The sequence below is a fragment of the Diabrotica undecimpunctata genome, chromosome 1 (assembly GCF_040954645.1).
Source record: "Diabrotica undecimpunctata isolate CICGRU chromosome 1, icDiaUnde3, whole genome shotgun sequence".
Classification (NCBI taxonomy): Eukaryota; Metazoa; Arthropoda; class Insecta; order Coleoptera; family Chrysomelidae; genus Diabrotica; species Diabrotica undecimpunctata.
The window spans coordinates 32,883,764-32,909,771 of NC_092803.1; positions in this window are offsets into that span (position 1 = coordinate 32,883,764).

Consider the following 26,008-nt stretch of genomic DNA (forward strand, 5'->3'; position numbering starts at 1 on the left):
TCAAAATATTTAAATAACATAAAGTCAGACAAGACATTGGGATAAATATGGTCATGAATTTACACCAATATTATTATTTACAGATTGAATCAGTAAAGTTAGATATTATTAAATAGGTATTACAAAAATCAATAATATTGTAATTTATTATTCCCAGATAGTAGTTATCTTCTTATAATTTGTATCAGTGTATTATAAATAAATTTATTTATACCCATTACCGAAAATTTTTAAGTTTAGAATAACCTTTTCTATATACTCAGACCCGTCGAAGCGACGAATCTTCGATTTTCTCTCCCATAAAGTTTAAACAGCGTCAGAAAATCTTTCTGTATTCCAGAAACAGAACACCCATAACGCAGCGACTATTGCTATCGAAGCTTAAAGTCGTTTTTCGTCGTTTTCCGCACTATACAGAGCCCGCGAACTATACGAGATTGCTCGAACTTATTCGATGAAACTGTGGCAAATTTTCCGGTTACAAATTCGTTTTTGATTCGATTTATTTGCATAAAGGCGGCTCGCATAAAAGGTACCGTACATATACTCGACAGAGAGTCCTTTGTTCAGAATGTACCCAGGAACTTTTTATTATGTTCCGCATAAAAGGGGCTCTACCTCAATGCGACGCAGGATTCAATTTAAGGATGGTAATTTTAATCTTACTATTTCTCCTTTACGCTAATTTTCGTACACAGTTCAGAAGAAAAACTGTTTTGGGGGGACAATTCTCTTTGGAAAATATCTGTTCAGTCTAGAAGAGGGTTATGTGATGGTGACAGCGGCGTTCGATTTTTTTTTTAATAAAATAAAGCTAAATAACGTAAGGCATAATGTTGCATTCTTTAATTATCCTTCTTTATATGTAATTTTAATAATAACCGCAAATGCGTATTAATCCATTAACCCTCTCTAACTGATAAGATTCTAAAAATATTCTATTTAGTAAGGTATTTTTTAAGTTTAATATTGTTTTAAGAAACCTAGAAAAGTCATTAAAATGTAATTATCAGTTTTTGATTAACTTTCAGGTACAAACAGGTAAAGGGGACATAAAGGTGCGATATGACAGAACGTGGAGTGGCGGTTTTCATCATCGAAGAGAAATAGAAACTACGTAATAGAAAAAGACAAAATATAAACACGTGAATCAACACAACGTGAAACGTGAAATACCGTTTTTCTTCTCAATATTTGTAGTTTACGATACCTGGGATATGGAAAAACTCTTTATTAATGGCCGGCGCTTACTATCTTTTTTTTGTCGGTAAATCGACCCCGTTGAAAGACAATAATGGTCTAATTATTAGAAACTGATGCACCGCATGTCCAACTGTTCGGACGCGGCTAGGAGATGTATAGTCGGCGTGTAATTCCGTTGGAAAATTTATGCTAACAAGAGCGGATAAGATACTAGCAAATTGGCAACACTGTTAGAATGACCATGATAATATTCTACCGAACAACTGCGTAGACATACAATTTTAAATTAAATAAAAGTTATTATTTTGCGCAAACCTTATTATTTTGGGATCGTCGCATGTCCTCAAATTATGTGGGCATATTGTGTGGGTATATATATATTTTACAAAAAGTTTCATTTTCTATAGTTTAAATAAAAAATATCGACGTTATCAATTTCTGTGATATTTCTCGAAAGTGATAACACTAATCGACTCGACTGAACAGAACTTATTGTAAAATAATATTATCTATATAAAAACATTGTTAACAATAGTATGTTATTCAACGAGCATGTTGTAATGATGGCTATTACTCACAACGATGAAGTTTACGACACGAGCCGAAAACGAGTATCGTAACTCCCCAGAGTAAGTAATAGCCATTACATGCGTGTAAAATACTATACTTTTTCTACAACCTTTTTTTATTTTATTTAAAAAAAAATATAAAAATATCAACTACTCGAGATTAAAATTATAAGTTATAAAAATAAATTTTGTTTACCAATACTCGTAGTACTCGGCTGAATAACTGGTTGCTTATTATTAGCAATGGTGTCTAAATTATGTATAATAAAAAACACAACAAGAAATAGTCATTTCAAGTTATATTCATTTCCGAAAAATTATAATTATAAAGTACCTACTACTGTCATTGTAATAAATAGGAAATGGCTATTATCGGTGAACGTATTTTAAAAAGTTTTAATGTACATTTATATTTAACTATACAGTAATGAGCTCGCTAATAACCGACATAATAACGCAAAAGATGAAAAACACGTTAAGTTATGAGATAAAAAGAAATGAAACTAGTCGAGGTGGGAGATTGAGCGATCATTGATAGAATTTACATTCTATCACAGAATCCTCCACCCAAATGATGTATTCTGTGATTATATCTATGGTTTCCCACCTTTAGACGTATCAGACGAGTTTGGCAACTGCAACTGTGACAATGACAGTTTTAGTTGACATACTCCTCTGGACAACACTAGACGAAAATTTAAGAGCAACGTTTAAGTTGAGCCCATATTAACTCTATTGGGTTTAATGTACAATAATAAGGAGGCAGCCTAAGCACAGCCTGCCCATTACTACGAGCACAGTTGTCAACAACATATTCCTTTTCGTACTGTCTTCTATGAGCAACCTCCAACAATTACTTTTTAATATATAATTCCTCAAAACACAAATCTTCCGTAAATAAAAATTCCAGAATTTGTAATTTATTCCAATTATTATTTGGAGTTTTTTTCATTAATCTTGAATGATATGGTGCGTTGTCCATGACAATCACACTATGTTTAGGTAATTTCGGAAGAAGAGATTTTTCGAACCATGATTCAAAAATTTAACTTTCCATATCGTCATGATAATCCAGAGACGCGCCTTTAATTTGTTTTGCAGATATTAATAATGCATCGTCGGTCCATTCATTTTCTCCACTGCAGTGTAAAATTATAATCTGCTTCCCTTTATTGTGCAATACTAAGTTAAAACACTTTTTTTATTATTTGTCTTTTTTTTCACGGTGTCACGTGGACTTATCAACACTTCGATGAAAACTTCAACTGGTTGACTGTCCATATTTTAAAATATTATACCAGGCACGTCTGAATGTTAATATCGAGTGGAATCTTAAAACTGTGTATTATTATACGTCTGAGTCATTGATAATTTTACAGACCCTTGGTAGAGTACTTTTTCATTGCCTGATTTTATTACTGATACATATGTTTTTACATAGTCTCACGGAAATATGAGGCTACTTTACGGTAAGTGTCGTGGTAATTTTACTATAAATTGGTCTAACAAAGTTGTGTTGGAATTTTTATTATAAGATGATGGCGTGTAACTGACCTTACCCTTGATATTCACCATCGGAATGATCCGACTACATTTTAGGGTAGGTCAAGTGCATTTATCAAAAACCAAATATTTACTAATTTCACAGTAACGTAGGGTGCCAACCGTTGTCTCTTTTCTGATCGTAAATATCGATTTACTGTTTTTCTTTAAGAGCCTTTCCACAAGCTATGAAATGCCGCCTTAAAATAAAACCTAAGAGAACGTGGAGTGGTGTTCGAAGAGAGATAGAAATTACCTAATAGAAAAAAACAAAATATAAGAGCGTGAACCAACCCAACATGGAATACCGTGTTTACCTCGACTCGAACATTTGTGGTTTACGATCTCTGGGTTAGGGCAAAACTGTCTATTTATGCTGTTTGCCGGTATTTTAACTCAGTTCAACGGAAACTGAAAGCTGATTTATAGCACGTACTTACCTCATCAAATACACCGACGTAACTAGAGACAGGTACGCCCAGTGTTTTGGTAATTTTACTATTGAGTTCTCTATCAAAGTGGTGTTTTTTATGGAAATGGAAATTTTTATCATTGTAAAAATTACCCAAGTTACTAAAATTTTTATTTGGTGGACAAGACTTACCTAAACCCTGATCTCGAGGGACACGCTTCATTAAAATAGTTATAAAAAAGTAAACATATATTAAACAAGTCAGACAGTTACAATATTAACCGAAGATCACCCATCATCAGCAATACAGGATAGTTTGAACTATGTATCACGAATCATTAACTAATAATTCTTGTACCGGCATGTAAGTAGTATTTTGTTTGTTACTAATTTATTACAATTCAATAGATTATCTCTTACCAATTTGTGGGTTTTTACTTTGTCTGCTTAATCAATGTTATGCATATTAATATATACAGACATGTAATATTGGCATCATTACTATAAGTTGTTTGATCTTTATCTTTATAAGACAGCACCCTAATATGGGCTTTTATAATTTCAGCGTTTAATTTACTTTGTACCGTTTGACCTGAAGATGCTTTGCAAAGTATAGAAAGCCAAACCGGTCATTCTGGTAGTAAAATTAAACTGATTGTGAGTAAGTCTTATTTTATTTCTTTTACCTATTTGAAATGGACTCATACAAGCAACACATTCATGATTTAAAAAAGTTTTATTTAAAAATCCTGTATAAAGGGTATATAATTGAAAGACCCTTTCGGGCTACATCACAGAACGTTTTTGCACTAAAAAGTCTATCATCAGTGTATCAGGTTGAAGAAGCAATATGTTAAATACTTACCAGGTACAAAATTTACTATGCGTTACATTTTTGTTAAAATGGTTGTGTGATAAAGTAAAGTGATCTCTTTAACAAAAATTTAGCACAATAAAGTTTGTAACTTTTCAAGGGTTTTTACCTAGATATTTAGTGGATTGACTCATGTTTACCTGGTAAGTATTTAACCACATTGCTTTTTCAACCTTAGTCAAAATTTAACCTTTACGTTTGCATTCCCTAAAGGGGTAATACTTATTCCAGGTAATTATACACTGATGATGGACTTTTTAGTCCGCAAACATTCTATGAGGTAGCCCTAAAGGGTATCTTAGTTATATACTTTTAATAAAGGATTTTTAAATAAAACTGTTGTGATTTATGGTATACAGCCATTTACAGGAATACTTATTTTAGGTAATAATACACTGTTGATGAATTTTTTAGTCGGAAAACGTGGATTTCAAATATTTATTAATTTTACAATAACATAGGGTGCCATCCATGATCTTTTTTCTACTGTATATAATATTTTATGGTCCTCTTTACCGACGTGAAGAGAATTCCATGAGCTGTCTAATGCCGCCTTGACGGGGACCCTTACCTGCTTCCGGTTTATTTTAAAAATAGCGTTTTATCGATTTAAATGGTTTTTATTCAGATAAACCCAAAAACAAAGAGAAAAGAAAAGGTGTATACTATTTGTATGGTGATAATTGTAAAAAGAATTTTTGACTTAAAAAAATACAAATGAAGGTCACATTTGCTATACACACATTGAATTTTCGACGCTTTGCAAAATTTACATTTTTTTTACCACCCTCTATGCTAAGCAAAAGTGGTAAGTAATCAAAACCATCGAAGCAAATGTCATCAATGTGATGTTTGCTTTTTTTCCAATGATACAAGTGGTTGGTTGAGGTGAGCGCGATTGTCATCTTGATGTTGAAGGTCGGCCAAGTACAAGTTATTCACTAAATATAACGAGAGCAGCAGCAATTTTTTCTCTAAATTCTGGTAGCTTTAACAACTATTCATGTTCCGCTAAAATATTACTCGAATCATTGCATTTTTTAGCATGTATGCGATGGTACAAAATATGTGTTCGTTGCAGCCTTGTCAATCAAGTGGTAGAACATTCGAATCATTGCCTTTCGGGTTTTCGATCAAATATGGTAGTGACCCATCAATTCATCCATCAGATCGACTATATGCATGTTCAATCAACTTCAATGTTTTTCTTTTTCTTTGTTCTTCTGTTGACCTTATCAGCCAATTTCCTGATACTAAATAGTAAATCATAGCCTGGCTAACCTTTTTGACTGCGCTGCGTTTCATCGTAAAACGAAAAGTGTTTCTTTATTGCCATAAACTTTTTTACAGGTATCGTCTACTGGATGGGTGCAAACGCATTTTTACTCCAGTAGCTCTTGAGATTAGGGTATCAATAAATCGACATGCATTCGTGGCGTATTTTGTATTAATATTTTCTTGACCAGCTACAGCATTCATTTCATTGGCCACCAAATCAATAATCTCTTTTGTAAAGAAATAACTGAAGAGTCCTGTGGGTGCTTTCATTTGTTTTATTGACAATGGCAACCATGTATCTCGTTGGACAGCTACTTCGTTTATATGCAAGCGCATTGATTGTTTACGCTACGTTACCTTTGTAAATTGTTCCGAATGTTTTTTATATTCTGAATAGCTGAAATGAGAATAAAAATATGCTATGTAAAAAAACCATTGCTAAATTATTTATAATATAAATATTACCTCTGCCAGTAAAACCACCAAGAGAAGGTCTGACCAAAGAACCAGAATCTTCCAATATATGTAATGGCAAAAGGGGTCATTTTGTCGGCTAAAAACTTGCTGCATGTGTGGCATTGGCGGCTTAAGTAGATGCTATTGCTTTTAGAAATGTAGACGGCCCAGCCTCTTCTTTCTTTTCTAAAGATTCATCAGTTTCGGTTTGCACCACCGTTGCTATTGTTAATGATATAGCAGGTACTTTTGTCACTGATATTTACCGACATATTCACGTTTTGAATACATTAATCGCTTGTTTCTCCTGCTTGCGTTTTACGACTAAACTCTGTAATAATATCATCTGGACCGATTTTAAATGGCTCGTAATCAAAGTCAAACTTTTTTTTTCTCCAGTTTTTGTTGCTAACACCGTAGCTTAATAAAGTAAAACTTCACATAAGCAGGCAAGCAGTCTGCTTGTAGTATTGGAGTATTAATCTATCCGTCGGCGATCAAGTATTGATTGGTCGCTTTCAGTACCTTATCCGTATCGAGTAGTGATCGATTCGGCTACCACTAAACTAGTCTTTTAAGATATTTGGGTACTGACCAATACATCGTCCTTTTATTTCAACTTTCTTGGCATCGTCAATATTTATTTTTCGCAGATATCTTCTTCTTAAAGTGCCCTCTCCTCAATGGAGGTTGGCTACTACAATTTTAAACTCTTCTCTATCTTCAGCTGTTCTTATTAGCTGTTTAAAATTTAGCCCTGTCTATTGTCTGATGTTTCTGAGCCACGATAGCCTTTTCCTTCCTAGGCCTCTCTTTCCCTCGATTTTTCCTTTCACTATAAGTTGGGCATATTGGTACTTATTATTTTTCAGTATGTGGCATAGGTATGATGTTTTTCTAACTTTTACTTTGTTAAAAAGTTCTCTTTCCTTGCCTATTCTATGCAGCACTTCTTCGTTTGAGGTATGCGATGTCCATGAAATTTTGAATATTCTCCGGTAGATCCACATTTCAAAGGCCTCCAATTTATTTATGGTTGATGTTTTAAGGGTCCACGTTTCAACTGCATATAGAAGAGTCGACCAGATGTAGCATTTTGATAAACGTAGTCGAATTTCAAGTTCTATTCGAGAATCACAAAGCAGTTTTTTTTTTTTTCGAAAGATTTTCTGGCCTGTTCTATTCTCGATCTGGCTGCTATCGATCCAACATCCCAGGTACTTAAATCTATTGACCTGTTCTAAAATGTGCCCATTTATTGTGCAAGGTTGAGGTACGTTTTGGTTTTTTCGGATTGACATCACTTTGGTTTTTTTAATCCTCCTATGCTTCTTTAAATAGAAACTCGGAGTAAAGATTAAACAGCAGAGGCAACAGAACACCTCCCTGTCTAACTCCCCTCCTAATTTCTACTTCTGCGGATGTGGAACCTTCGATCCTAACTCTGGCGTTTTGGTTCCAGTACAAGTTTTTTTAAGAATTTGATGTCTTTTCCATCTAAACCGACTTCTTGCAAACGTTCTAATAGTAGGTCGTGTCTTACTCTATCAAATGCTTTTTCGAAGTCTATAAAGCATATAAATATATCTTTCTGTTGGTCGTAGCATTTTTGGGCGAGAACTAGTAAACTGAACAGGGCTTCTCTCGTTCCCATGCCGACTCTGAATCCAAACTGATCGTCTCCGATGATTGTATCGCACTTTCTATAGATACGATTATGTACGATTTTTAGTAGGACTTTTACTGCATGACTCATAAGGCTTATCAGACGGAACTCATTGCAGTGTTGTGGGTTTGGCTTTTTTGGTAGTGAGATGAATATTGACTCCAGTCAATCTTGGGGTATCGCAGATATAAAAAAGCGGATCATAGCGTCATCGATTTATTCACTAGGATTCGTTTTATTTTATTGTAACTATTATAAATATAAGTTTATTTTATTTTATTATTTATTTTAAATATATTTTTATTTAGATTGAACAGAGCTACTCGTCAAAATATGGAAGGTTTTAAACCTAATGATTTTTGCTAAGAACAAAGGGTCAGCGTATAGCTAAACCAACATTTAATTATTAATTCACTAGCAGTAAATAAAAATAAATGTTTTTGTTAAATATTTTTGGTATTTTTTTAAACGAATATGTTTCTATTGATATTTATTATTGCTTTGTTTTTATTAAACGCAAAAATTTAATAAATTTTTCAGCGGTACCTCCATTGTTACGTCTCTGACAATACACAGTTGGAAATTTGCACAGAAAACCTGTGTCGGGTTCATTTTTCTTTTGTCGTCTGCATCCTGGTAAATTGTTTGTGGTGAAATAGATGGATGCAAAGTTATTAAGATAGAATCGCTTCGTCGTGTTTTTCGCACCAACTAAATAATAAAAAACGTGGGATAATAGAGTTGATGAAACTATTTGGAGACACCATTTATTCAATGCTGTACGGTCGGGCCATTGTTGCAAAGAATAGAAAGAAAGGACCTGAAGTTCGGAGGAAATTGGAAAATTAAATTTTAAATATTAAAAACAGTATCTCTAGGGAAGTGCGCTTATTTAGAAATATTCTAACGGTGGAATCGTTTCTGGAGTAAATCAATAAGTAATTTTTCTACGGTTTCTTAAAGAACTAAGTAACTAACATTTTTAATTATTAAAATTGTTACCATAAATATACAGTAGAGGAGTTGATAGTCTGAGTTGCATTGCCAAATATTTAATCAAAGTAAAATACAACGTGGTTAAAATATTGCTATCGATGCTTACTTTTCAACAAAACTGAGCAATGCCGACTCATCGCGAAAAATATAGTCTTGACAACTTTTTTAATAGAGAATTTCAATGTTACCTATTATACTTATTTGTTATTCGTTTGTTGCTTGGTAATAATTTTTTTTTATTTTATTCGCTTCAGTCATAATGACAAATCAGACAATTATAGGGTGATTGATTAGTGTGAGGAAGCCTAGCAGATCTCTTATGGTAAAAGATACAAAAAAAGTTATGTATAAAAATTGCAAGCAGCATTAAAATTAGTTTAAATCTTACATATTATTTCATAACGAGGTGCCAGATCAAAGTTATATATTTTTGCATAAAACAACCTGTATTTTATTTTAAATTTTAAATTTGCTTTACTTTTCCATCAAAGAAATATAAAGTTGTAACCTATTATACTGGGTATTTATACCCATTAAAAATTATAACCAATATTACATCAAAATCATATTAACCCTCCGTTAGTCGCGTTGATGATTAGTATATTTGATACTATACCTATGTTTACACTCATTATACGCAACTGGCACGGTTGGGCCCTATAACCGTGCATATAACTTTGGCTGACGCTAGTTCTTCTTATATGCCCATACCACTTTAGTGTTTTTTGTTCTATATAAATATGTCTGTTTCTATTGATGTTATTTTCTTTATTTCGTCATTACTTCTCCTATCCATTCTTGTAACTCTGCCGTATCTTCGCAGGCATTTTATTTCTGTTGCTACTATCTTACTGCTGTTTTTCTTGTTTATACTGTAACATTTTTTTTAATTAATATATTAAATTAATTTTAATTCCTTTTACCCATGTGGATGATACGTTCATGGTCGTGTTTACGATCAGAAATTTTTATTGGAAAACTAACGGAATATGACTGAAGAATCTACCTAAGTATTTATTTAAAGACGCCGGTCTGGCGAATCCTTAGCTAATCCTCTTTTTCATAAATGCGGTAATTGTCGTCGAACGCCCGTTGAAATGTTTTTCGGGAAAAACCTAATCTAGGAGATTTGATATTCCATCACGTTTGTAGGTAGAAGTATACCGTTATGTTCAATGTTAATTAGAACCTTATCTTCTTAGAAATAGATACAGGCTGGCCTATCAATTTTGGGGGGAAGATACCCTCACCTTTTCTTGGGTAGCTTGGTAAAATTTTAGAGGAACCAAGTCACTTATCGGTGGGCATTCGTCGAGTTAAGACGCCTAACTCACATTATCGTATCTGCTACCTTACCGTCTCTGTGCATTTTCTTTATAAGTGTGTATACACTTGCTTATTAGAGTTTTTTTTATCTTACACTATATTAGTTTAAGTATAGTTGTAAAGCACCTTTAAGGGTAATTAAATTCAGTGTTTAATACCAGTGCAGTAACTTCAGTGACTTAAAGCAGCAGTCGTCAGGAATTACTGTAAGTTGACATAATCTTAATATCTCCACCTATCTGGGCAAGTAACATGGTATGGCATCATATTCTCTTCCATTATCTGGACGTATCTCAAATTCATACATGTCTTCAAATGCAGTTGAGAGTAGCTACTGAATTTTGCAGTCAATTAAAGAACATTCTATAAATTTTTTTTTTGTTACGAACCAAATAATAGACTTAACCAAGTGCGGTTTGGTTAAATTTTTATGTTTTCACTTCAGTAACTTTTTTGTATTTTTTGTAAATTTAGATTTTATTAATTTTTGTTATCTTTGGTTTTTGTTATAATTTTTTATTCATTTTTTTGCTGTAATATCTCGAGATACGCCAAAACTTTATTTGTGAATGATTATACTTACATCTTTGTAGAGGTATTTTCTTATTATATTTCTGCTTATTTTTATATGTATACCTACCGTCGTAATTTTGTTGTTGTTTAATATATTGTTATTGTTTTATGTATGTATTTTATTTGTCGATTCCTAACAAAGTTCCCTGATATATTTGCTTTTTACCTTTAAATATAACCTTTGACCAATAGAAAGATCAGGCTGATTCAAGTTTCGTAGGTGAGTAAGTGTAATACCTTATATATTTATTTTTTGTTTATGTAGAGTGTTGACCAAATTTATTTGAACATTAACTGTGATATCTTTTCTTGGGTTTGATCTCTGAACCTAAATATCTTTCCTTATCTCTTTTCTTTTCTAAGGTTTCTTAATTTTCTCCTTAAACCCCAAAAAATTAAGTGGCGCCCTGTTCCCTATCTTATCTTATCTTTGGTAATTTTACCCATCTATCTTTTTATTTATTTCTGTATCTTTTCCAATATCTCTTATCGTATCTTTACTTATTTCGTCCGTTGGACCCATTCCTGGTTCCCAAAGCTAGTTTCGATCCCACGACTCACTCTCCACCAACCATCTGGCTGCCGTCCGCAGTGTCTCCATTGGTGACCTTTCTAGCACCATCCAAAAAAGGTTTCCGAGGTTACAATACTCCAGTTTTAATATATGTCATAATACTTCGTACTAATGTTTTATAAAACTATGTTTTTGTCTTTATATTTAGGTGTCTATCTCACCATACTGAGTTAAGTTGTCGGATTGTTGTTCTTCTTTGTCCTAATCTTTGCTTAATTTCGTCCTCTGTTGTTGCCTTTTTCGTGATTATAAACCCCAAGTATTTGAATCTATCCTTTCCTTTGATTGTTACGTTGTCGTCAATCTGTAAATATTCTATGTCTTCTTCACTTGTAGATAGGTACTTTGTTTTCACGAGGTTAATATCTAGGCCAGCCTTGGTATATTCTTCTTGTAGTTTCTTCATCATGCAACTGAGGTCTTCTTGGTCTTGTGCAATCACTACTTGATCGTCTGCAAAGCTTAACGTATACAGTACCGGTACTCCCATGCCTTCACTATTTTCTTGTCTATGTAGTCAAAGCTTTCTCAAGCATATTTTGAATAGGGTTGGAGGTGTGGAACAACCCTGCAGGAGCTCTTTTGTTTTGGTGAAGTCTCCTATAATTCTTGCTCTCATTTTAATGGACACTTGATTTTCTTTATACAGAGTTTTTGTATATTCTATGACTTCCGTCTGTATTTCTAATTTGTACATTGCCTCCCATAGTTTTGACCTTGGTATAGAGTCATACACCTTTCTCAAATCCACTAATGTCAAATGCATATAACTATTTTTTGGTTTTTTCTTTTACAATAGTTGTTCCAGTGTGTATATGTAGTCTATGTATGATCTTCCTGCCGTGAAGCCTGCCTGATCCTCCCCAATTTTGCCTTTTATTGCTTGTTACATCTATTCTCGCAGTATTTTCCCATACAATCTTCCTATTATTAATATTACGTTTATTTTTCTGCAGTTTTCGCATCGTTTTCTATCTCCTTTCTTAAATATAGATGTCATGTATGCCTCCGTCTATTCCTTTGGGAGCTGTTCTTCATTTATGGCTTTCTGAAATATCCATTACCAGATAGCCAGAGTTTCAAGATTTAATTATAACACATATATAGAAAAACCTTTGATAATTCCAATAATAGCATACATTTATTTACTAAAAATAAAACTATAAACATACGAGAATCTAGAAAATATTTTATTATTATCGTAAACATAAGCTAGTGTCAACAGAACAAGAAATCGCATACATTGTGTTTGAAATTATTAAATAAATATCCTGAAAGTATAAAAAGCTATACAAAACTTAAATGAAATTTAGTAAGATCACACATTTAAAATTTAATAATAGATTGCGTATAGGACATACCCGTCTAACTCATGGCTACTTGATGACATCATCTCCACAACCAAAATGTCAGCACTGCAATACGACTCTCCGAATCAGGCATATACTTATCGAATGCCCTTTTTATGCCAAAATACGCCAACAGCTCGATATCAGTACTAACTTCAAAGAGGTCCTAAACAGCACAGACCAAATCAACAAGGTTATCAAATTCCTCGAGGAAAGTCAACTGCTCAACAAAATATAAATGTTATATTATAGGTTTTTATTATTTTCTTTTTATGTTAAATGTTTTTGTAAACTACTACTTTATGTTAAATGTTAATGTAAACGACATTACAGTAGACTCCCTCTAGTTCGGCCGCCTCGGGACCGAACCCCCGGCCGGACTACAATATGGTCGGACTATCCGGATTTACTTTCAAAATTTAAAATAACACCATTAAATCCATTAACTATGCTTAAAAATCAACAAAATTCTTTTTTTTAAAGTGTTGACAACATTATGTACTTACCAAAGAGAAGATTTTGACGTGGCTTTGTTGAGTTATCATATTGTGCCACTAGAGAATGAGTTATTACACGTATTAAAAAGTAAATACCGATACGGTTCGAAGGATATAATTAAATAGAAAACACATTACGAACTGTAAAAACAAACTAGAAATGTATTTAAGGATATTACTGTACACGTATGACTTTTCACATAACCTATAAAATTAAAAGAAGTCTGTAATTTTCTTTTGCTTTTTCTGATTAAGAGTATTTTTAAAAGCATAGTCACGCCACTTTCTCAGAAACATCACGTCGACAACTGTTGCAGTGGATTGTTGCTCTACGTACATCGTCGCACGTTCAAGTGCGGCCCTTTCCTCTTCATGGCTTAAATTTCCCTCACTACTTCCTTCTTCCCCATCCTCTTCCTCATCCTTGTCATTAGCTTCTTGATTTATTACAGCTTGAACAATTTCATCGTCATTTAATAGTTCATTGCCAAGCTCATCATCGTTGCTTACAATCCATTCTGTAACATCACTCTCTGTAAGTTCAATATCTGGCAGTTGTTGAAGAACTGATAAAATTGATAGGTTGTCATCTGGTTCCAACACCTGAATAGTGGTTTTATTCGTTTTTGGATTTTCTTGTTGGGCTTTAACAACGATCTCTTCCACATCTGGCCAAACTTTTTTCCAAGACTTTGTAAAGGTGGATGATGGAATTTCATCATATGCTTTAGCCGCCATATAAATAACATCTTTCAAGTTTATTGACTTAAGGGCCTGAATTAAGCTTGTGCCACCCTCCTCACTATCTAATTTGCCTAGGATTTCAGAGAGTAGTTTTCTGCGGTATTTTCTTTTGAAACACTCGATCACCCCTTGGTCCATTGGTTGGGATATGCTTGTCACGTTAGGTGGCATATACAATAGCTTAATGCCACTGTCACCTTCACATTCTAGGTCCTCTTCAGGATGTGTAGGTGCATTGTCAAGCACAAGAAGCGCCTTAATCGGCAACTTCAAAGATGTCAAATGTTGTTTTACTTTAGGCACAAACTCGGCAACGAACCATTCTTTGAACAAGTAAGTCTCCATCCAGGCGGATTTCTGTGCCCTGTAGTACACTGGTAGACAACTCATATTCAAGTTTTTGAAAGCTCTAGGTTTTACCGATTTTCCAATTACAAACAGAGGCAGCTTATGTGACCCTGACGCGTTCGAACACAAAGCAACAGTAATTCTCTCTTTGTTTATTTTAAACCCTGGGGCTGACGTTTCTTGTGCTGTGGCAAATGTTTTCCGAGGCAACAGTTTAAAGTTTAGACCTGTTTCATCAATATTGTAAATTTGCTCTGGACTATATTTTTCACTGGCAATAATACTCTTTAATTTTTCAGTAAAGTCACTTGCTGCCTGTTGATCTGCTGACATTTTTTCGCCACATACGCTTATAAAATGTACTCCATGGCGTTTTTTCCACCTTGACAACCAGCCATCACTTGCCGTGAATATATCTTTTCCTCCAAGTTTTGCGTGAAGAATGATTGCCTTTTCCTTTAAAATTGGACCAGTTAAAGGAGTGCCTCGCCTGCGCTCCTGCATAAACCAGAGCCACAAAGCATCATCAACGTGTTCAAGTTTAGGTTTTTTTAAGGTACATCGAGTAGACAGCACTTTTTCAGAATCAAATTTGGGTACAAAAAGTCTCAATAAATTTCCGGTTGCGGCGCCAGTCATTTACAGTACTCTTACCGACGTTAAATTCTCTGCAAATACTTTGGACCGATTCTCCTTTGTCTAGACGTTCTAGGATACTGAGTTTTTGTTCCATTGTTACAAACGTATGTTTACGTTTTTCACTCGTTTTAGAAAACATTTTTCTCAAAGCAAACACGCACACGCACAACTTACACTTGCAATACCAATGCTCACAAATGTTCACTACGAAAACAGTCGTATACTGCACTAAACAGCAAATACAGACACACACGAATGCATCTGCAGATCAAATGAAACTGTACGCTATGGCAAAACCGTTTGTCACAGGTTAGGTGCGACCGACCAATTACAAGTTCACCCGTAAACTAAACTGACACACTGAAAATAGTTTACTTCGACGGCCGGAAACTGAACATTCAAGATAGATCCTGTCGAAGGTCATTCGCCCGCAGCGCGCGAACGGATATGACTCACCCTCTTAAGACCGGCCGGACCATCCGGAGGCTGATCCAACCGAGGCCGAACTAGAGGGAGTCTACTGTATTTTGTAATTAATATGATATTACCATGTAAATTGTAACTCGTGCTAATGACCATAGATGTCACATGCACGTTAATTTAAATAAAAAAAAAAAATTTAATAAGGAAATCACACGAATGTGACTTGTATGCACTTAAACTACGTTAGTTTGAACAATTTTTCTTTACTTTTGTTCTTCGCTTAAAGTTTATTGTTACTAAAACATTTTTGTTGTCAAATATTGTTTTACTATTACGAAATAAAAGAACCGATTGATACGGTTCTGCAAACAAATGCACACATTTATATAATGTATGTGTACCTTTTTACATAATCCAGTAAAAAATAGAGAAACAGTAAATTTATTCCAACATAATTTAACAATTCATTGTTAAAGTTTCCTCGAAATGTGGAACTTTTGTACAGACCTTATAATAAAAGTGCTACGAGGACAATCCCATAACTTTATTTTTTGCTATGGTAATACAAAAGTATCACAATGTGTTTCTAGAAGGATAGAAACTAAAAGACCTATTTTATTATACATTTTGATGCTGAAAACTTTCTTATTACAATGAAGTTTTTTTAAGTTAGAATGTTTTTAAGTACGATTTTTATTTACTGAAGCTTTGTTGCCGTTTTATAAATTTTATTTTCATCTGATAATAAATTTGGACGTACAATATTACATATATTCAGGTTTTCATAATTGGCTCTGTTTCTATACTACAAAAAAAAATAATCTAGCTACTTTAAATTTCAAATTTAATGGATTTTTATGAAACATTCAAAACCTAAATCCTCAAATAATTCTTATCACTAAAACATGGTTAACACCAAATGATTTTGACTCTTTTTATAACATTGATAATTATTTCCTTTATAGGTGTGATCGTCGTAATTGGCGTAGAGGAGGAACTTGTATCTACTTGTCTTCAGAAATTGCTAATAATTTCTCTGTTACATCTCTTGATATTACTGTCCCTAATATGGAACTTAGCATAAAAATATGTCATAAAAACTCTTTTGTTTTTCACCTAGTATGTGTTTATCGGCCTGGCGATTCTAGATTAGCAGATAATGAGTCCCTTATCGCATCACTTGATGAACTGTCTAGGCTAGAGAATCTGATTGTTATTGGAGACTTTAGTTTTAGAGACATTTCGTGGCCTATAACTAATCCACCTAGTGGCTTAACAACTTCCAAAAATGTATTTACAGATTCTGTATGAAATTCTAAGTTAAGGCTGTTTTATCGGTGCATCAAAACCTAGGGACAGTATTTTCTCTGTTATTTACTGACAAAATGTCTCGAAATTTTGACATGTTATTCGAAATTATGTTGCCTTTAAACTGATGGTTTTACTTTTTTTATTTTTTTGAAACTTCTGTTGAAAAATTGGAATATTCTGTTTAACGTTCTATTATAACCAAACTTTTTACGCCCATTACTCGAAAGAGTTTTTTTTTCTGTAATCGTTGATTTTTGTTTCACCTTTCTGTGTCCAGTAATAATCGAGAAAACCGTGTTCCAACTTTAAAGAAAATTGCTAAAAAATACTGAAATCTAATAGTGAAACGTGTTACTCATCATTGGGCTTAGTTTCATCGTTATCGCCTTCGTGACGTCAAATCCCATGAACGTACGGTCAGTTAGTTCGTGTTAAAACTAATGGAGAATAATGTATTTGTTGTCATTAAACTACCCGTCGGCCGGCGGCACTGAGTAAAGATGGTCTCGCGTAAGCAGTGTAGAAAAGTAAGTGATACGCCCATTTCAAATCGCAGTTGGCTTAAACTGCTAAAACAGCCTTAAATCAAATCATAACAGAGCCGACTCGTTTCAGAATCAATAATTTACCATCTATTCTGGACTTGGTATTATCTAATGATCACCATTTATTAACACATCCCATAATAAGCTCTCCAGTAGGTAACTCAGAACATGCAGTCATAACGTTTCATACTCAGTTTAACTTACAGTTCAGTACTCCTAATCCTAATATTATTAAAACGGTATATGTTCAAAATACCTTCAAAAAAACCATATACAAAAATAACATAAAACCTTGGATTAATGGGAAATTAATATATCTGATCAAGTATAAAAGAAAGTTGTGGAACATATAGACGTACATATCGAATAGAGTATTTACTAATTCATCGAGACTTTGCCAAAGATTTAAAGAAACCTCTACATGAAGCTCGTGTTGCCTACGAAGAGAGTATAGCCATTAGTAATAACTGTAAAAAATTACGTAATAATACGTATATAATTACGTAATAATAAATATTAAGTATATTAGATCTTCGTTGACAACAAAAGTTTCTATACCTTTACTGGAAAATGATAAGGAGGATATATCCAAAAGTTACTATGAGAATAACGAAGTCCTTGCCAGTACTTTCTCTAAGGTTTTGTCTGTCGAACCAACTAATCATCAGTTGCTTAATATTACTTCATCACGAGTTTCTTCTTCCGTTGAAAATATAATCATTACTCCTGAAAAAGTTAAACATCTTCTTCAAAGTCTAAAAAATAATTCGTCTCCTGGTCTCGACTTAATATCTTCTTTATTTTTAAAAAAATGTTCTGATGCTTTAGCTTACCCACTTTATGTGATTATGTCCTTATCATTCACCACACATATTTTGCCTCCTATATGAAAAACCGTATCTGTAACAGCGATTTTTAAAAAAGGGAATAAATTGAATCCTAATAACTATCGTCCTATAGTAGGATCGTTTTAGCCTGTCGCATAAGTAATAAAAGTGTCTGTTCAGATTTGTCTCAGGTAGTCAGCGGTTCTCAAATTAAAAATGTACGGTTTTCTTAATTTGATAATACGACAATAGGGATTTTTTAATAAAATAACTTTGTATTATGTTTTATAATAATTGAATATCATAATGTAAATTGATAAACATTGAGTATGAAATATACAGGGTCATTTATGCATCATGTTGGTTAAAAGTTTTCAAAGTTCTGGTCGTCACTGGTTTCTGCAAACTTGGAATAATGGGTTATGCAAAGCATTCTTCATTTTTTATATATTTGCATTCTTCTAGCACTTCTGGTTGTACCGGAAGTCGCCATTAAGTTTCTTATGTTTAATAGAAACTGTGCTTTTTGTTATTTTCTTAGAATCTACGTAAAATTCTGGATCGATTTTTATTGAGATACTATTCTCGAAAAAATAGCCGTTTTTGAGATATTTAAAGTTTTTGAAAAATTTTTCATATTACACATCTTCAAAAATTAATATTGTGGTTAATATTTATGCTGAAAAAACAAAAATTCTTTTTCAGTGTGTACTAAACTCTATTTTTATTTAAGCATAAAAAAATTTGCCAATGTTAATACTGGGTGTTCAAAATTTTGTATTATACTTTTATTTTTATATATTTTATAAATATATCTATAAAAATATATATCTATATAAAACAAAGACTTATTCCTACTTCCCGCACACACCTTCCAAAACCCACCGAGGTAGGTTGTCCTCCTGCGGTACAACCAGCCACGGCTTTCATCTGCCCCCTGGTCTTTGGAGCCAGGTCTCGACTATTTCGCGGTATCCCCCGTCAGGCAATGGGAGATTTCTATGTATTTACATTAAGGTGGTAGGTTAGCCCATTTGGCTTTATCACTACCGGTCAAAGCAATTGTTCGACGATCTAATGATGTTTGTGTGTGCCGATACTTGCTTTCCCTTTTCTGCACCAAATGCAGTCGAGAGCGAGCAAGCATCGAATCCTTTCATCCGTCGTCTAATATTCAGTCATTCGTCCAGTCATGTCCTTAATCTACCTTACTTGCTAATCTAATTTTTTTGGTGCTTGCAGTCAAGAGCATCGTGCGGCGTGCCTCCGGCTCTCTCCTGCATGCAGTTTGTGTTTTATTTTTTTTTATTTTTTTTTTGATAATAATTTTTGTGTTAATTTTTCTATCTACGTCTTAATCTATGGACAAGTATCATCACTATCTGACTCGCTATCCGATTCATCTGAATCTTCATCATTACGAATAATTAAAGGTCTTACTTCATTAATAACTTGTTCTATTTTATATGACTCTAAAATTTTTTTTTCAGTATGCTCAATACATTTCCGCCATTGTTCCTCATTGACTTGGTTTAGTGCATCTTGCCAAAGTTGTAAAACGCTGGCTTCGTCGGTGGTCTTACATGCATGTTTATCATAGTAGTTTTTAGTGATGCCCCACACCAATTCAATTGGATTGTAATGGCAGTGATATGGTGGTAGTCTTAGGACCTCATGACCATATTTTAGTGCCATTTGGTCAACGACAAATTTTTTCTCAGTAATGTGTTCTTTGCAGTTATTTAATAATTCAGCTTTTAAAACTAAATGTTCGTGTTCTATATTTTTCTCCTACAGCCACTTTCCTAAGTCTTCTTTTTTCCAGCTGCTTGTGGAAAACTTTCCTCCTCTCTGGTGTGATACGAAGCATTGTCTAAGACTATTAATGACGGATTTTCCAGATGTTTTAATAATTTTTCCTCAAACCAATGTTCAAAAATATCGGCGTCCATATTTCCGTGGTAATCATCAGTTTTTTTGTCGAAGAAAATGTAAGACTAGCATTTGGTATAAAACCTTCCGTATTTCCTGCATGCAATATAATATATATTTTGCCATTACTCGCACTAGTACTCGAATAGCATTTGGTAGAATCATCTTGCCAGGATGATTTGGTATTATTCCCTTTCGCAAAAATTCATGTTTCGTCAAGAAACGCAAATTGTCTGGCAAATTCGGAATTTTTGTTTTTTAAATAGTTTTTTTTATAAATTTCCACCTTTTTCCAACAACATTGGACAGCTCGCACAACACTTTACGATTATTACGATTATTGGTTTTTTTTTGTAGCTAATACCCATAGCTTTTAATACTTTTGATAAACTGGTCAAACCCATATAACAAAGTTCTGTGTCCTTTATTTTTTAAATAAGTGTCTTCTGTGTGTGTCTTTGAAGTAACTCAGTTATCGCAGCATCTTCTCGAACAAACACATGAGAGAATGCATATGGGGCGATACTTCTCCCCAGTTTTGGAAAGCAGTAACAACCTTGATGTCTTCCAAGCCTCCGAAAATGTCTGTGCTTCAAGCAATACATTTATGTGCTCCAAAAACCACTCAGTACATTATATAAAACTCCTGCTGACATAGGTTTAGAAACTGAGCATGCGCTAGTAGTCAGTTGTGGCAACTGAAATTTAAGGACCATCATATTCATATAATAAATCATTAAATACTCCCATTTTCGAAAGCATTTTTTATGGAGAAGTGGACGGCACTAAAAAATCTAATTCTATTGACCACCAATCAGTCCGGCCCTTCTATAAACATAGTTTGGATCATTTTAAAATTATTTAATCTTTTGGGCAATACATTTATCAAATATTTAGCTTTAAATCCTTTTTGTTTAAAACTTAACAAACGTCATTTGACCTCTCCTTCCACTGGCCGTTTCGTTTGTTTTATAACCCCATTATTATCATTGTACGTGTTTCCAGTAACAGATAAATCTTTACTTTTCACCCCCTAAAGCTATCCAAATCATTCCCATATTGTTAAAGTTTCTTCAAGGTTTAAAACTTTTGTGTCTATAATCTAATAAAAATATTATCACAGGCAATCCTAACAAACGTAGCGTTAGAGATGGGAATTTCAAAACATTTTTGGAAAGCGTTCGTAACAGTCAACAGAGAGCTTCTGTTTATGACATAATAAATAACAATTAGTTACTTTATATTAAAACGATGTACTCTTCAGATAATTTTTAATAAAACTTGTTTGGATTTTAATCTTCTGAATGTAGGTACAACCCTTAGACTATATATAATTTTTGTGGACTTCTCCAATTACAAAAAGTACAGAATGAAAATAACTGCTTAACGCACAGATTTGTTTGCAAAAATATGTCACAAAATTATCTATTTATTTTATTAGAGTAAAATTAACTTGACGATGTAGAACATGTGAATAGATTCACATACCTAGGAATGGATCTGGTCGCAAGCAATGAAGAAGAACCGGAAATTAACAGAAGGTTTATGCTAGCAAATAAAGCCTATTTCGCGATGGGCCACATATTTAAATTGCGAGACGTATACCGGAAAACAAAACTCCGGGTCTATAAAACAATAATCAGGCCCAAAGTAAGTTATGGTTGTGAACCATGGGTGGTGACACAGAAATCTGCCAATGCATTAGATGTGTTTGAAAAAAAATATATTACGTAGGATACTGGGCCCAATAAGTAAACACAATAACTGGCGAATTAGGTATAATAGAGAAATATACGAGCAATATAGCGAACCAACTCTAGCACAATACAATAAACTCCAGTGATTACGGTGGGCAGGGCAAGTGGTCCGCATGCATGAGAATAGAATCCCCAGAAAATTACTAAATGAAAGAATGCAAGGAAAAAAGACCTTTTGGAAGACCTAAAAAGAGATGGGAACACGAAGTCGATGAGAATGCCAGGAACTGCCTGGGAAAGCGTTCATGAAGAAGAACAGCCGTAAATCGAGATGATTGGAGAAGCTTGTTGAAGGAGGTCAAGGTCCGATTTGGTCTGTAGTGCCATTGGATGGATGAATGGAAAATAAACTACCAACAAAAATATTATCATTAGATAAAATCTACAGTAAAAAAAAGCATATATTATTAGAAAAATATAAAATAACAAATACCCTCATGCGCTCACCCGAGTTAACTCGGGCCTAATCTTTTTACATAAAAAATACTACAAGTAAGAGAAAAAAATCATAGTTCACGTATTTTTAAATATTGGTAACAGTATGATACACTTTATAACAAGGAGTGACATACAGAGGTACGTCACAGTCAGAGCAGAAATATCTTGTTTTTCTTTTAATCTTCTTTCCACCGCGCATCTCGAACTCTGATACATACTCCATATTGACGAGTTGGATTTTGTTTTTTACCGTAGCCGAAATATACTCGAGGAAATGACGCCCTGTGAGTCTAAGAGTTGTAAGACTCGTTGATGGACGTCCCTTGCAACAAGCGAAATCATCTTAATGATATTTTTCCATTATAAGTTGTATTAGTTCCATTCTATAAACTAATGATGATTTATTCCTTCCAGTTTTGCGAAATAATACAAAGGAATTCCACAAAGCCAAATCTAATAGGTGAAAGAACATTTTTTTTATAATACTTTTTTCCTCTTTTTCGTCGAAAATTGTAATTTGCTAGATGATGATAGACACGGTCGACACCGCCCATCGTATCGTTATAGTGAATAACAACTGTAGGCTTAACTATTATGACCTTTCTTTTTGTTACCTCCCGGGTAGCGTTGGAATGGGCAGTTGAAATCAATGATATATCTTTTTTATCCTTTCATTTGAAAGTAAACATCTTGCCTCTTTGAAAGGCTATAATGTCACCTTTTCGCAACTTTTTATTTTTTAATTCTGTTGGAACTTCTTTTCTGAAAACCTTCTATATCCCGTACACATCGGTTTTATTGGAAATAAGTATATCAGCAAGTTTTGGTGAATTACAAAAATTGTCCATAGTCAAACAGTATCCTTGATTGAGTAATGGCTTCGACATAGTTATGACTACTTGAGCTAAAACTGTGTAAATGAGAAAATTTCACACGTAACCACTTCATAATTTACACAATAGATAGGTTTTTATTCAAAATTTGGCTCTTTTCGTTAAAGTATACTGGATCCATTCAAGCTTACCTTTATATAATACTAGTCTTTTATTGATGGTTACATGTTTTCCAGGTGTCACTGCGTCACGAAACTTGGCACATAATTTTTCGTACACTGGCCAAAGGCCAAATTTTGGTCAGCTTAAGAATGTAATGTGTTGCGGCGTCGAAATTATCATTATTGCTGAAATAAAGGTTTTAGTTTATTGCTTCAAACCATTTATTACTTAAACACTTTGAGAAAAAACGTGTCGTCATCAGTGGATTCTTAGAACAATACTGTCGTATTTAAGGTTTCTTGATTATGCTTTGCAAAATAATGAGGCCCAAAAAAATTCTCAGTTCCGCCGAAGTTACCTGATATCAACTACTGTCCCTGTTATACCCGAAACAGCAGTAAGAGGAAATAGAGAGCAATATCAGCACTGTCGATCAATTTCCATACCAAGAGCTCTTGAAAACCAAATACTAATTCCAGAGGTTTCACTAAAGAAATAAAGCAGAGATTATTAATTTGAAAAACTCTATGAATAAATTATTGAAAATATAGAAAATCTATTAACCTATGGATAAGTAACCTGGGGCACCGAAATTAGACTTGTAAGAAGATTTATCTTTTTATTTTTTTATGTTCTGTTATATGAGTCTTTAGCATACAAAAGGTAACGCAAAGAACTATGAGCCAACTCCAACAATATTGGAAATATTAAGATATCTGTAACAGATATAGGCCCCAAAATAAGATGTAATTGAACAAAAACTCTAATGGGGGTAGATTCCATTAATACGCTTAATTTAAAATCCACAAGGAAAATAATTCCCGCAGCTGGCTGTATACCACTTCTTCTTCTTCAGTGCCTTATCCGGTCCGGATGTTGGCGATCATCAAGGCTATCATGGTTTTGTTGACTGCTCTGCGAAACAGCTCCGCTGAGGTCATCCCAAACCATTGTCGGAGATTTTTCAACCACGAGATACGACGGCGTCCCGGTCCTCTTCTGCCAAATACTTTACCCTGCATAACAAGTTGAAGAATTCGATATTTTTCTTCGTTCCGCATCACGTGGCCGAGGTACTCAAGCTTGCGTTGTTTAATTAAATTAAGCACTTCTTTTTCTTTTGTCATGCGCTGTAGGACCTCAACGTTGGTGACATGGTCCACATAAGATATTTTTAGTATGCTTCTGTATATCCACATCTCGAAGGCTTCGATTCGTTTTTCAGTGGCTTGCGTCAGTGTTCAGGCTTCAACTCCATACAGTAACACTGGAAGAACGTAGCACCTCACTATTCGCATCTTGGTTCCCAAACTAAGATCACTGCAGCACAGCAAGGATCTCAACTTAATAAATGTAGACCGTGCCATTTCAATTCTGGATCTAATCTCTTGAGCGTAGTCCCATTGTACGTTGAGGGTAGTTCCGAGGTAAGTGAATCTGTCGACTCTCTGGATCTCTTCGCTACCCGCCATTAGTGCCCCGGGATCTAAATTTGTACGGCTGACAACCATGAATTTAGTTTTCTTAATATTAAGGTTCAGTCCGTATGTTACGCTCACAGTTCGCACTCGGTCTAGTAAGGCCTGCAGATCGTTTAGGCTGGTTGCTAGTAACACAGTGTCATCGGCGTAGCGGATATTATTGATGTATTCACCGTTCACTCGGATTCCCATGTCTAGGTTTGTGAGGGCTTCATTAAAAATCTCCTCAGAGTATATATTGAAAAGAGTCGGCGATAGCACACATCCTTGTCTTACTCCTCGCATGATCTTCACTTGGTCGGTCAGCTGGTCTTCGACCTTGACTTGAGCACGCTGGTTCCAGTATAAATTCATGATGATCCGAATGTCCTTCTCATCCAATCCAACTCTTTGTAGTGCGGTGACCATCTTCTGGTGCTGACAACGGTCAAATGCCTTGGCGTAGTCAATAAAACAAATATAGACATCACAACTGACATCGCGGCATCTCTGAAGTAGGACTTGTAAGGTGAAAAGTGCTGCACTTGTACCCATAGAATTGCGGAATCCGAATTGCATTTCACGCCAATTTCAATTGTATACCACGCATCACAAAAAAGAGGTTAAATCTTTGTAAATGGGTATATTTAAAAAACCCTTAAAAGAGCTACATCTAATAATACAAACGTTTTCGGAATAATAATTCCATCATCAGGTTAAAAATGCCTAAAATAAGTGTAAACCATTTAATTAAAGCAAACGTGGTTTAACATTTTGACTAAGGTTAAAAAAGTAAAATGGTTATACTTACAGGTTGACTGAGCCACCAAAATATTAAGGTAAAAACCCTTTAAAATACATATGGTTAACAAAGATTGTACATAATGTTGTTATTAATATTTGATGTTTAATATTTACATAAATTTTACTTTAGGTAACATACACCCTTGCCTTAAGTGAGTTCCAGCGTCCGGAGAGTAAACCTCTTCAAACGGACTTCAGCTGGTAACTGATTGACAAGATACCTATGACCGGTGTCGAAAACAAAATTTCAATGTACCATGAAACAATATTAGTTATACATAGTATTACTACAGCCAAAACTTTGATGATGTTAACAATGATAACAGCAATCCACGTGTTGGGATTTAAAAATTTTTTTTAATTATTTAATTTTGGATATAAAAGATGTAAAATTACCGATGTTGTTAAAGGTTATGTTTAAGAGAATGACGTATGCATTAGGCAGCCTATGTTACTCTTTGTCGTATGGA